General features: G+C 35.1%; 1 protein-coding gene across 2 annotated transcripts in view; it reads right to left on the minus strand.

Moving 5' to 3' along the window:
* The window catches only part of CYYR1 (cysteine and tyrosine rich 1), a 106,939-nt gene that overhangs the window by 15,196 nt on the left and 78,320 nt on the right, over nucleotides 1-13,423 (minus strand). The gene's annotated exons all lie outside the window — the stretch shown is intronic.

Below are 13,423 nucleotides of genomic sequence, written 5' to 3' on the forward strand. Positions count from 1 at the left end.
CAGTGTTGTGGCTAATAGCAAAATAGGAGAAACATCCTAATGTCCGTAAAAAGAGGACTGACAGAAAAAAATTTGTCAGAAAAGGAATCTTCCATATTGATTAAAAAGGGTCAAGAGATCCACATGGATTGAAGTGAAATGTTTATGATACATGGTTAACTTAATAGTAATACTATTACTATTGATAGTAATTCGTATTCATTCAATTAATTAGTGTTAGCTTCCAGCACCATCCATGTGCCTGCAAAAGACATGATCTTGTTCTTTTTTATGGCTGCATAATATTCCATGGTGTATATGTACTACATTTTCTTTATCCAGTCTGTCACTGATGGGCATTTAGGTTGATTCCATGTCTTTTCTATTGTGAACAGTGCTGCAAAGAACATTTGCATGCATGTGTCTTTATAGTAGAATGCTTTATTTTCCTCTGGGAATGAATTAGCATTAATTGAATCCTAATTGAATTAATTAGTATTTTCAATACTTACTAGTATTGAATACTAGTAATTAGTATTGATAGTAATTAGTATTGAATGGAAAAGCAAGTATTAACAGGATACTACCAGTAATAACAGAATAATTGCCATGAGGTAAAACTGCATTTCTATGTATCAAGTTTTTTATTATCTACAGTGATGATCTTGTAAATGTGAAAAATAAAAATATTCACTTTCTCATTTGCATATTCCACAAAAGCAACCACTTCAACCCTTTCAGTTATTTTTTCTAATGCCATTTCTCCTATTTCTCAATATTATTATTACATTATTTTATATTTTTTGTTTTTACACATTATTTATTGGCTCCTCTTATAGTATTTGGGAATGCAGATCTCTCAGACAAGCTTTATCCTTGGTTAAATCAGTCTTCAGTATTTACATTGCCATAACTTTGCTATCTGCTGAGCCAAGCAATGTACCATAGTTAACTTTTACAAATTATTATCGCATTTATTTTACAACTTATTATTTTTAAACAATTTCCATGAATTTTTATTTTTCCATATACATATTGATATCTGCTCCTTGCAAAAATTTCTAGAAATCTTTCCCACATTATCAGTAGCTTTTTCATAATCAAACATAGTAAAATAGCTTATCAGTTCTGTTCTGCTCCCCTGATACTTCCTTCTTACAACAACTAAGACTACTGGTTGTTCCGAACCTGGAACTGTTCCCCTTGAGCCCTGTTTGGTGGTCCTCGCATTTAGTTTCTGGACCCAATTCTTGCTAATTCTTGGTGAACTGCATTGTTTGTTGAAGCACGTTCCTGAATGGCTTCTTAAAAATTGACTCAAAGGAAAGTAGATTTTTCAAGTCTTTGAATGCCTGAAAATGACTTAATGCTTCACTCTTACGTGATTGATAATTCATCTATGCATGAAATTCTAAACTGCAAGACATTATTTCTTAGAAATATGAGGGCATTGCTCATTGTCTTCTAGAATTTGGAGCTGCTGTAAAGAATTCCCATGGCATTATAATTACTTTCCTTTGTGTGATACCGTTTTTTCTTTTCTTTCTTTCTGGAAGTTCTTAGCATTTTCTTTTTACTCTTGGTATTCTAAAATTTCATAATGTGCCTGGGTTTAAAATACATATATTTTCCAGGTCCTTTTGATTCTTTATGTTCGGAGACTCATGTCCTTCAGTTGTTGAAACTTTTCCATACAATGTTAATTTTTTCTTCACTATTTTCTGTATTCTTCTTTCTGGAAACTCATTCTGAAATAAGCTTTTGAACTTTCTGGATCGATTCTCTAACTCTTTTTTAAAATCCTTTTTAAAAAACTACTGTCTGGAGAATTTCATTGACTTTATCTTCCAAAGTTGTACTAAACTTTAAATTACAGTTATCTTATTTTTAATTTTCTGGTGCTTTATCTCATCCTCTATTGCACTCCCCTCCCTGTTTCCAGTGTCTGTGTTTCTTCCATTGATGCAGTCTCTTAATCTTTGAAAGCACCAATGATATATTCTTTGATACTTTCTCTACTGTTTGTATTTCCTCGTCCTGTCTGGGTTCTTTTTTATTGATTGTTCATTTTGATCTCATTCATATTTGATGTTTTCTTCAAATGTCTGGTGATCCTTGAATTCTCTCCTATCAAAAAAAAAAAAAAAAGCTTGAAGTAGCTACTTGGAAGTTTAGTTTGCAAGCCAGAATTTGACAGGTGAACTCCAAAGAACAGGACAAACTGAGATCAGACCATAGATCTTTTCCTTGGGGCTATTCATTTTTCTCCATGAAAGCATTCTCCAATTTCATACTTGGGGAGCATCAGCCTCACTGCCAATATCCCGGAGCTTGGAATTGTACTCATAAGGATATGAACTTTCATGAAATCCTTACGCTTTCATCTCAGAGACCCAGTCTCTGGCTTCGCTTTGCCGGCTGTCTTTTGGGTTTCACTCTGGAGGCTTACGGGTTTAAGTCTTCACAAACCATTCTCTGTGGTGTAAAAGCATGATCTCTGAAGGCAGATCACCTAGGTACCAACTATAGCTGGGGAACCTTGGGCATGTTGCTCAATCTCTCTGTGCCTCACTTTCCTCATTTATAAAGGGAAGGTCAGTTTGGTGCTCATTTGACTCTCCTCCCAAATTTCTTGTCATGAGTCTTGTGCTCCTGGACTTATCTGTTGGGTAAATAGGTCCTTATTCTCAGTGGTACCTGAACACCTATCCTATACTTTTCTGAGACTGGCCATAATTTCTTACCCCAAACCACTGGGGCCAGATCTGTCTCATAATCAGAAATTTTCAGATTTTGTAAAGAAAATACATACACTACGCATTGTGAAATATTCCCAGGGGCAGCTAGGGCAGCATGTTGAGAACATTTATATTCCTACAGCGAAGGTGGGAATATTAACGCTGTTAGATTATATGGGGACTACACAAAAGCCCAAGGTTGGTTCAGGTCAAGTCTGGCCACCAACTGACCTTTATCTGCAATTCTGAAATCCGCAGAAAACTCTGAAAACTGAAAGTGCACATAAGGGATTGTGAAGCTGTATTTATACTTTCCAGAGGATATTTTCTCTCTAACACTTTTCCCCACCTACATACAAAAATAGAATGCCATTAAGAATATCAATAAACTCCTTTAAAATACTTCTATAGGCATTTTTACTTTGTTATTAAGAAGGCAGAATGTGAGACATATTTGGATGTGTTGCTATTAGTAATTAAATAATAGCAGAGTCCAGTAGTTTAATAAATAAATCTTTTCAAGAAAAAAAATCTATGAAAGGAGATAATTTGAAGCGAGAAAATTAAAAGTAATCTGGAAACTTCCTTTATTGTTAAGTTTCAGGTCCAAATAAGATTAAACTGGAGGACTTAATTTATGTTCCAGAAATAATCAATGGCCCAGTTATTCAGGCATAGAGTTTCCAAACTATGTGTTATGGAAGCTGTTAAGATATCGAATTGGGACATATTTATATTCATTAATTCTTTTCTTAAATAGAGGAAAGTAGAAAATTAGTCACATTTTGTTTCCTTGTTGGCAGCTCCAGCAAAAGTGCCTGCTCTTGAGGTCAATAATGAGGTTGCAACTAATGTATTAAATTAGTTTTTTTGATTAAATCATGAAGTTGGTGCCCTTGATCCTTTGATACCCATTAGCAATCGTAAATTAGTTATTTAAGACATGGCAAGTATAAAATTTACAGCATTATTTACTTTGTAATTAATAAAAAGAAACAATAAACAAATAGTAACTTTCCTGCATATAAATAATTGGCTCAGTCAACTGTTGGAAAGTGAGAAGCTATTAATTTGAAAAATCTGGCATCATTAAAACCTTGAAAAAATTTCAGGGAATGTATTTTTTTTAAAACAACGCTTTGCAAGGTTTGCACATTTTCCTCTCTCCTTTTAAACTTTTATTTTAAAATAATTATAAATTCACGGGAAGTGTAAAAAGAGTACAGAGAGAGCTCATGTACCCTTCACCCAGTTTCCCCAGATGGTTACATCTTAAGTAACAATGGCACAACATGAAAAGCAGGAAATTGACATTACTATAAGGTGTATGTATAGTTCCATGTCATTTGAGCACATGCACAGAGTCATATAACCACTACAGCAAGCAAGATACAAAACTATTCCATCATCACAAAATATTTCCCTTTTGCTATTACTTTGCTTTATGGTCATCTCCAACATGCCTTCTGTCTGCCATCAGTAACCCCGGGCATCAGCAATCTGTTCTCCATTTCTGTAATTTAATCATTTCAAGAAGATTATACAAATGGAATCATACAGCATGTGAGTTTTGGAGGTAGTCTTTTTTCCCTCAGCATAATGCCTTTGGAATCCATTCCAGTTTCTGCATGTATCAGTAGTTCATTCCTAGATGAGTAAGTAGTCCGTGATATGGCTATAACACAGTTTGTTTAACCATTATTTATTGTAGGGCATTTTGGTTTGACAAATAAAGTTGCTATAAACAATCATGTACAGATTTTTGTGTGGACATAAGTATTCATTTCTCTGCAATAAATGCCCAGAAGTGCAATTACTGGGATGTACGATAAGTGTATGTTTGAGTTTTAAAGAAACTTCCAAGTTATTTACATTCCTACCAGCAAGGTGTGAGAGATCCTCTCTGCGTCCTTGCCAGTATCTAGTTTTATAATTTATTTTTTAGCTGTTTAAACAGATAAAGCATTAAGTGTAGTGGTATTTCATCATGGCCTTAATTTGCATTCCCGTAATGGCTAGCAAGGTTGAACATCTTTTCAAAAGCTTATTTGCCATTCATCTTCTTCAATGAAATGTCTACTCAAGTCTTTTGCCCATATTCTAATTGGATTGCTTGGTTATTTTACTGTTGAGTTTTTGAGAATTATTTGAGTCCTTTACAAAATATGTAGTTTGCGAATATTTTTACTGGTCTGTAGCACATCTTTTCATCCTCCCAACAGGGTCGTTCACAGAACAGAAGTTTTTAAATAAAGTCCAATCTATCATTTTTTTTCTTTTATGGATTGTGCTTTGGGGTCATATGTGGGAACTTTTCACCAGGCCTCAGGTCCTGAAGACTTTGTCCTATGTTTCTTTCTAAAAGACTGATTGTTTTACATTTGATATTTAAACCTATGATCTATTTTTGTTTAATTTCTGTACGAGGTATTAGATTTATGTTGAGGTTCATTATTAATAGATTATTTTGCCTGTGGATAGCCAACTACTTCAGTACCATTTATTAAAAGCATTCCTCATTCCCCCATCGCATTGCTTTTGCACCTTTGTCAAAAATCAGTTGGCCTGTGCAGGACTGTTTCTAGGTTCTAATTTAGCTAATTTTTTTTTCTTTTTTTGCAAAATGAGATTTTATAAGCAAGATATTAAATGTATCTATGGTGGCTGAAATAATAATATGAAACTGTCTTTTATAACAAAGCTCAGAGATAATATATTTTATTCCATAAATTGCTTTTCATGAGTAAAAAAAGATTCTGATAATGTTGCCATGTTACAGTAACACTTTAAGGCTTAGCACTGCTATATAGCAGCTTACTAGTTATCTTGATGTGGTTTTACTATTAATATTAAATAATATTTAAGGAAAATAGCAGATATGAAAAGTACGTCAGGGTAATATTTATCTTCTTCTTGGATACGACCCAATTTACAAATGCATTTTATAAAACTATAAATCAAAGGGCTTATGAATATTCTATGTAATAATTTAGTAACAGCAGTCCCAATAAAGTAGAAAAATTAAAAAGGCCATGCAGATATTTGATATCTATATTTGATACCACACAGATATTTTACACCTATACAAAAAGTGGGAAACTTCTAGAATATTTTTGTTAGGATAAACTTCCATATGGAAATAAGAGTTTGAAATAAAATACCTTTACCTTTGAAATAAGTCAAAGGTAAAAGTATCAGAAGAGAGAGTTCTCTGGAAAAAGTAACCATAGCTTCAAAAAAATAAACTTAGAGTAGGTTTATTTCTTATTAAAATAAAAAAATTATAAGGAAGCTAAAGCATTTTTATCTTTTGTTAAAGGAGGTAATATTTAGTAGACTTATTTATTTGTGATGATACACATGAGATGGATTAAGCAATGATAAAAATCCTATTCCGACTACAGCGCTGAAAGTCGACTACATACATGAGAATAAATCTTGGCAAAATTCTATATCAGATCATCCTACTTCCTCAATAATTCATTCTTTTGGCCAATTCATTAAAATATTGTAATACCCTTGAATACAATGTTTTATTATAAATCATTGGCAATTTTAGTAACACTTTGACTTGCTTAACTTAAAAATAATGCATTTTCTTCTCTGTTGCTTAAATAAATACAGAAAATAATAGAAAAACAAACTCAATGGAGTATCATTTTCAATATTAACAGTATTTACTTATATTAATCATAGGATCTCAGAACTATCTCTATTTCTATTTTTATCTCTATGAGTCTGGTTACATGTACATCTATGTATACGTGTATCAGATAAGAAAACCATAATATTGAATAGTTAAATTGTTATTAAATATTGTTACTACTCCAAGTGTAAAATGCTTAGGAGGGTAGGAAGACCAATCCATGTAATTTTTCCAGTAAGTCTACATTACTTGCAAAAAAAAAAAAATATATGTAAAATCCAAATATGCTAAAAATGTTTATTTTGCTTTTTTTTTCTTTCATTCTGATGACTCCCCTTAATAACTTCACTCAACATATCCTCTTTCTTGGGGCTTTATAGATAACTTCTTTCTGTTAGCCTCATGATAATAAAACTAGAAACTAATATCTCTTTGAATGAATAAATTTACGTGATTTATTGACTCAAGCCCCATGACAGAGACAACTGTGTAACCCAATACTCATTTTCTACATTTTCCTTGATAAAAGAAGTCTGAGGGTTGACTAAAATAAAGACTACATCTTCCCCTACTTCCTTCCTTCCTTCCTTCCTTCCTTCCTTCCTTCCTTCCTTCCTTCCAGACAAGGTCTAACTGTGTCACCCAGGCTGGAGTGCAGTGGCTCACTGGAGTCTCAACCTCTGGGCTCAAGTGATTCTCCCACCTCAGCCTCCCTAGTAGCTGGCACTATGGGCACACGTCACCATTACCAGCTAATTTTGTAATTTTTGTAGAGACAGTATTTCGCTATGTTGCCAGGCTGGTCTCCAACTCCTGAGGTAAAGCAATCTGCCTGCCTCAGCCTCCCAAAGTGCTGGGATTACAGGCATGAGCCACCATGCCTGGCCAGTACTACATCTTCCAGGTAGCCTTAAAGCTAGTGTTTTTTTTTTTTTTTTTTTTTTTACATGTTGAGTTTTGGAAAATAAGTTGTAATAAAATATTTTGTGTCAGTTCTCAGGAAACCTCCTTAAAAAATGGCTGGAATGGGATTTTTCTCCCATTTTCTGTCTTACCTTCCTTTCAGCTTTCTGAAATAGGAGTGTAATGGCTGAGCTCTAGTCTCCAAGGTGGACCATGAAGACAAGAGCCATATCCTAGGGATGGAAGAGGTATGAGTTTGATGGAGTTTGTATCCTTAATAACAACATGGAGATGCTGTATCAACTCCCATTTCCTTTGCACGAGAAACAAACTAGTTTAAAAAAATTATTAAAGTCTCTGTTATTCTAGTTTGAGTGTGAATGTATGTGTGTGTGATATGCTACCCAACCTAATCTTACCTAATACAATTCCTTTGCCAAAATTGCTATACAGTTTAAACAAAAACAAATATTTAATGTGGAAATGGCAGTTTTAAGGAACATACAGGTACTCTGGGATCCTGTAGAAAAGTTCTAAAAAAGAATATCAGAACCAGGAAAGCAAAAGACTGCATTCAATTTCATTAATTGGGATTGTTCCTCATATCTTATGTAGAATTAAATTTTACGGCTCAGTGAGAGATCTTTAAGAAATCTATACATTACTTCGATGTCAAAGTAGTATACAAAATCAGAATAAAAGTGCTCTTGAATATGTTGTAGATTGTAGGGTGATCTACAGAATAACACTTTATCACTAGAGTTCAATGGTAAATGCTTTGATTGATGAACAAAAAGTACCCTTTAAGAACTGCCTGGTTAGCATTTATTTGCACTGACTGAATTATCTGAACAAGCGCCAAATTCCTACCTGATTTTGTGCCAATATAGATTTAATGAGAGTCAAATACATATGATTCAAAAATGGTCATATTAAAAAAATCAAACACGATTTTTCAGTTTTCTGTAAGGTTTTATACACATGCACATACATATTGTTTTATGTATGTATAATATATATAAGATATATATTTAACTGTGTGGATACCAAATGTCATCATTTGGTTAGTTGTCAGTACAGCTTTGAGACTGCACAACACAGCATACTATAGGTCAAAATCTAAATGCAGTAAATCATAGTTACAGAAGTTTCTAGAACATTTTAATGCTATGTACATGAAAGTGATTCATTTAACTGTTTAACACCAATATTTGGAAAAGCAGTATTGACTCAGTAGTACTGAAACAGGTACAATTGTATCCCCAGTAACAACATGGAGATGCTATATCAACTCCTGTTCCCTTTACATAAGGGAGAAACAAACTCGTTTTTGAAAAACAAAACACCTTAGATGTTTGATTTATCCCTCAGTCATTTTGCCTACAATTCTAACTGACTACCACTAGATAGCGACATTCACGACTTCACTCATTAAATATATATTGAGCGGCTGGGGGCAGTGGCTCACGCCTGTAATCCCAGCACTTTAGGAGGCTGAGGAGTGCTGATCCCTTGAGCCAGGAGTTCAACACAAGCCTGGCCACATGGTGAAACCCTGCCTGTACAAAAAATACAAAAATTAGCCGGTGTGTGACACACACCTGTAGTCTCATCTACTTGGTAGGATGAGGCATGAGAATCGCTTAAACCTGGGGGGCAGAGGTTGCAGTGAGCCAAGATAGCCTCACTGCACTCCAACCTGGGTGACAGAGTGAGACTCTGTCTCAAAAAATAAAAATAAAAAAATATATATATTGAGCATCACTACGTGCTAGCACTATTCTGGGTACTACGATACAAAGTTGGATGATACATAATACTTGACTTTAAAGATTTTAGAGCCAGGTACTAGATAGTAAACAAAGAGATTTTGAAGGTCAACTATCTCCAGGCATAGAAGACTATGACAAGACAACGATGAAATAATTTGATCATACTCAGCAAAAGAGAATTGTTTTTCTTTTAAAAGTATAAATATAATACACTAGAGAGAATAGTAATAATTTCTTAATGCTATTTCTTGGTTACATGTAACAGATTTTTGAATCAGAGAGTACTTTTGGGACATTGACCACAACTCACATGTTTTGAAGGTAAGAAAACCAAATATGTGAGGACCTAAAATAAAATAGTTGCCAAAGTTCTTCCAGCTAGTTTTGTGGTAGAGTTCAAACTGGAGCTTGGCAGTCCTAATTTCCACCACGGAGCTGAGTAGATTGCAATGGCCTGCCTTGCTCTCATTTTCTCATCCACTTAACAAATGCTATGGCGTATCTTCCTTGTGCCAGACACTCTACTAAGCACGAGGCATGTAAAGATGAAAAAATTCTACTTGGGAAGTAGAGAAAGAGAGGAGAAAATAATTCCTGGAATGTCTGTGAAATTTAAGCTCTAAGACCTGATGACTGATCCAACGGGGGAGTGAGTGAAAGGCAAGAGTGTAGAATGCTTTCCCTATGGGTGATTGCATTCTGCCACACAATACAGTCTATCAAAATGTGTTGAAAAGAAAAATATGAAACATGGAATTATAAACTAGAGTCAAATTGATACAGCTACTGCACACAGGCTTTCCTGCTTTTCTCATTCCAAACCTAAAAAATCTTCAATTACTTCCAGATACAATACTCTCATTTATAATGCATTGGCATGGTTCACCCTTTTGAAGTAACCTTTGCTGAAACTTCCCACTGAGCTAATTATCTTAACTTGCTTATGGTGATTACTTTAGACAGGACTTTCTTCTTTTTCTTTCTGTACATTTTTGTCATGCTCTGAGTGGAAATAAAAAGTCACAAACTGGTTTTTTAATAGTGACTATAAGGATTTCTATTGAAAGTCCATTTTTTGAGATTTAAGTCCTGAGAGCATATAAGACTTAAAAGATTGAATGCGATATGAAAATTCAGAGCTAATACTCTTTCCTTTCCATTGACTCGAAGATGGAGAATTTCAAATAAATATGGAGGCTCACACAGTCAATGACCTGGCAGAACAGCATCTGCTTTTTGGGGGCAGCTGGATATTTAAAGATTTAATAAGGATTAAATATTTAAAGATTCTAATAAAACTCATGTTGATATTGGAGATTGTAAACCTTTCCAAAGTAACTGCTGAAGGAGGTAATAAACTCTGATGGCAAGTAGACTCCAGACAATGAGTCCACGTGCCTAACCCAGTGTCTTCTCCTGTGGCTTTACTGATTGCCTTTGTCTACACATTACAAGCTGGCCTGCCCACCCAGGCCACTGTGATCCTTTGCCTGGGCCCTCGCAAGTTCCCATTCTCTGTTGAGACAAGCCTGTGACTGATCGCTGTCTGCTGGGGAGATCTCCTGTTCTAGGGCTGTCAGTGATTTGCCTAGTTCTGACATTTATTATCTGCACACAACTCTCACAAGCCTGAGGCTGCCCAGACTCAACAGCTCCTGCCCAGTCACACCTCCTCAAATGTCTTGCTCACAACCTTACCTGTGTCAGCCTGATGTGATTGATTGGAGCTGTCATACTTTGGCTTCCTCTTAGGGTCTAGCTTCATGCTCATTAAAATTCACAAGCAACCTATTTTCATCATAGCATCAATATCATTCTCTTTCACTATAGATGCTGCTAATACACAGCTCTAAATAGTTTCTGAGTTTTATGTCTATCCATTAGATCTCAATCTCATCTTATTCCAGTATATACAATCCCAGAGAAGGAACGTGATTGGCCTAGCTAGAGTTGGGAACCTACCTTTGTATCAATTCACATGGCCAAGGCCAGAGATACTGTAATTGGCCTAGCTTTAATTAGATACCTGTCCTTAGACCTGCCATTTGTAACCACTGAGAAAGACATGAGGGAAATAGAGGTGCTCAGTTTAGTAGCAGAGGCAGGGGAATTGGCAAACAATGACACAGACATTCACACACACTGCAACTTTGTATGGTTGGCATTATTTGAATTCTAGGTTCAAGTTTGAACCTACAGATGTGAGCTAGAATTATAAAGAATGAATGACAGAGACAGATGCCCCCAAATCTCAGTTCCATTTATCTTTCATCTAAACATATAAGTGGTACCACAAAGTCAGAAACGTACCTTTGGGCACGTTTGCAGGAGTGAGGCTATGAAGAGTTCTAGTGGCCATCTGTTCTGGCAGATCATATTTCAAAAAAAAAAAAATCTCAAGGTCGAAGAGAATAATAAATTATGCAGCATGAAACAATTTTAAATATCTCTAGCCTACATATGATGTTGGAAATTTAAGGAAGACTAAGACTGGGAAAGACACACGCATATGCATATAATTACAATGCATAGGATTAAACGCAAATGGGGAAGTGCAAACTAGGTTCTATGAGATCAGAGAGGACGGCATCTATCATATATGTTAGCATGTGTGAGAGTGTGTGTGAGTAGAGATTGGTTGTGTGAGAGAGAGGTTGTGTGTATATGTGTGTGTGTGAAAGGGTAACTTAGGGAGTTAACCCTTTCTGAATCCTAAAGGGTTGATGGGATTAGAGCAGAAGCACATTTCAGATCAAAAGAACACAGAAATGCCATAGGAATGTAATATATCATGATGTGCTTCAGGGACCATGAAAAGTCAACAGTTGCTGGAATAAAAAACAGAGAGGTAAGGCTGGAGAATAAGCAGAGGTTTGGGTGGGGTCTTCTAGATAAGGAACGTCTTTAATAATACTGTAAAGAACTTGAACTTTTTATTGGAGTTCATGGGAAACAAATGAAATGGTCTAAACATGGATATGTTTAAGGGTAACATGGAGAGTGGATTTGATGGGTACCAGACTGTACCCAGGCATTCTAATTAAAAGACTGTTGTAAATATCTGGACAAAAGATGGTAAAAGACTTAACTTGGCAATGGCAGTGGGACAGGAAAGAAGGTGGGGAGAAAAGAATTCAGGAAAAACATTGAAGGTAAAGTTAGTTGTGTCTTAAAGTTACCAAGTTCAAACTCCTAAAGGACTATTACAACTCTATCCTATTCCAAGTCACCCAAAGCTATTGGACACTCCTAATATTTAAAAGTAACTAAGTCTGGAGGAAGTTTATTCCACTGTGGAATAGCACCCTGAATGTGTGTGAAATTTTAAGGTAAATTTGGTCTACTAGATCTCTTACTGTTCCCAGAGGAGTGACCTCTAGAAAGGGAAGTTTCTGACACCTTGTAGGAAAGAAGGGATGGATCAGGCCCAGAAAGGTATCACAAAGAGTACAGGAGATAAACTTTGCTTACTGTTGTTGCTTACTGGTCTGACTTTAACCACCTTTGTTTTCCAAAGATGAACATGTTTGTAAAATGCATATCTACTCTTTAATACTGCATTACATAAACTTTCAGCATAATGAGCATGCATAGATAGGAAGTTTGCTTTACTTGTATTATCAATGGACTCTTAACTGTCCTTCTCTGAAACTAATGTTCTTAAACTTCTGTTAAACATAAATTAAAAACAATAATCTTTTAGTTATTCTTAGATTGCTTCCTGCAGTCTGATCTTTCCATCCAGGTCTTTGTGCAGTTGGAATCTAATTGGATCAGACAATGCCCGAGGTTCCCTCCAGCTCCCTAGTACCACAACTAATTAGCAGAAATTCTACTTTAATAATACAGTTGCTGCAGGTCAAGAAAGAAAAGCAAAGCAGAAATGGAAATCTCAGCTTAATGAACATTGAAAAAAGATTAGAAGTGAGTTAAATTTCGGTGTGATAATTAATTACAGTCCAACAAGAACAAAATTCTATGAATATTGACTAGCTGTAATTAACCTATATTTATTCACACAGTTATCTCCCCCAACATCACCTGCATTTCTGAGGGGGGAGAAAGAGAATATCTTCTTTCAAGAATTCTTATGTATTGTCAAGATAAGCAACAATCTCAAGTCTGTGGAGATGTAATAATTATCAAGGTAATATTAAATATATAAGTAATTATAACTGCATGTACTCATTCATATTATCTAGCTAAATTTTAATTACTTATTTCTAATTTGGAAAGATATACTTTTGTCTCAAAAACCTTGGCAAAAGATGGCTACACCAAGACGCAGTAGTTGGTGTGGAAGATATCTTCTGTGATTTTTTTTTCCCCTTAAAAGAGTAACAGTTTCAGAATATTCTATGCTTGTATACACGAACTGGGACATC

This window comes from Gorilla gorilla, chromosome 22 (assembly GCF_029281585.2).
Source record: "Gorilla gorilla gorilla isolate KB3781 chromosome 22, NHGRI_mGorGor1-v2.1_pri, whole genome shotgun sequence".
Classification (NCBI taxonomy): domain Eukaryota; kingdom Metazoa; phylum Chordata; class Mammalia; order Primates; family Hominidae; genus Gorilla; species Gorilla gorilla.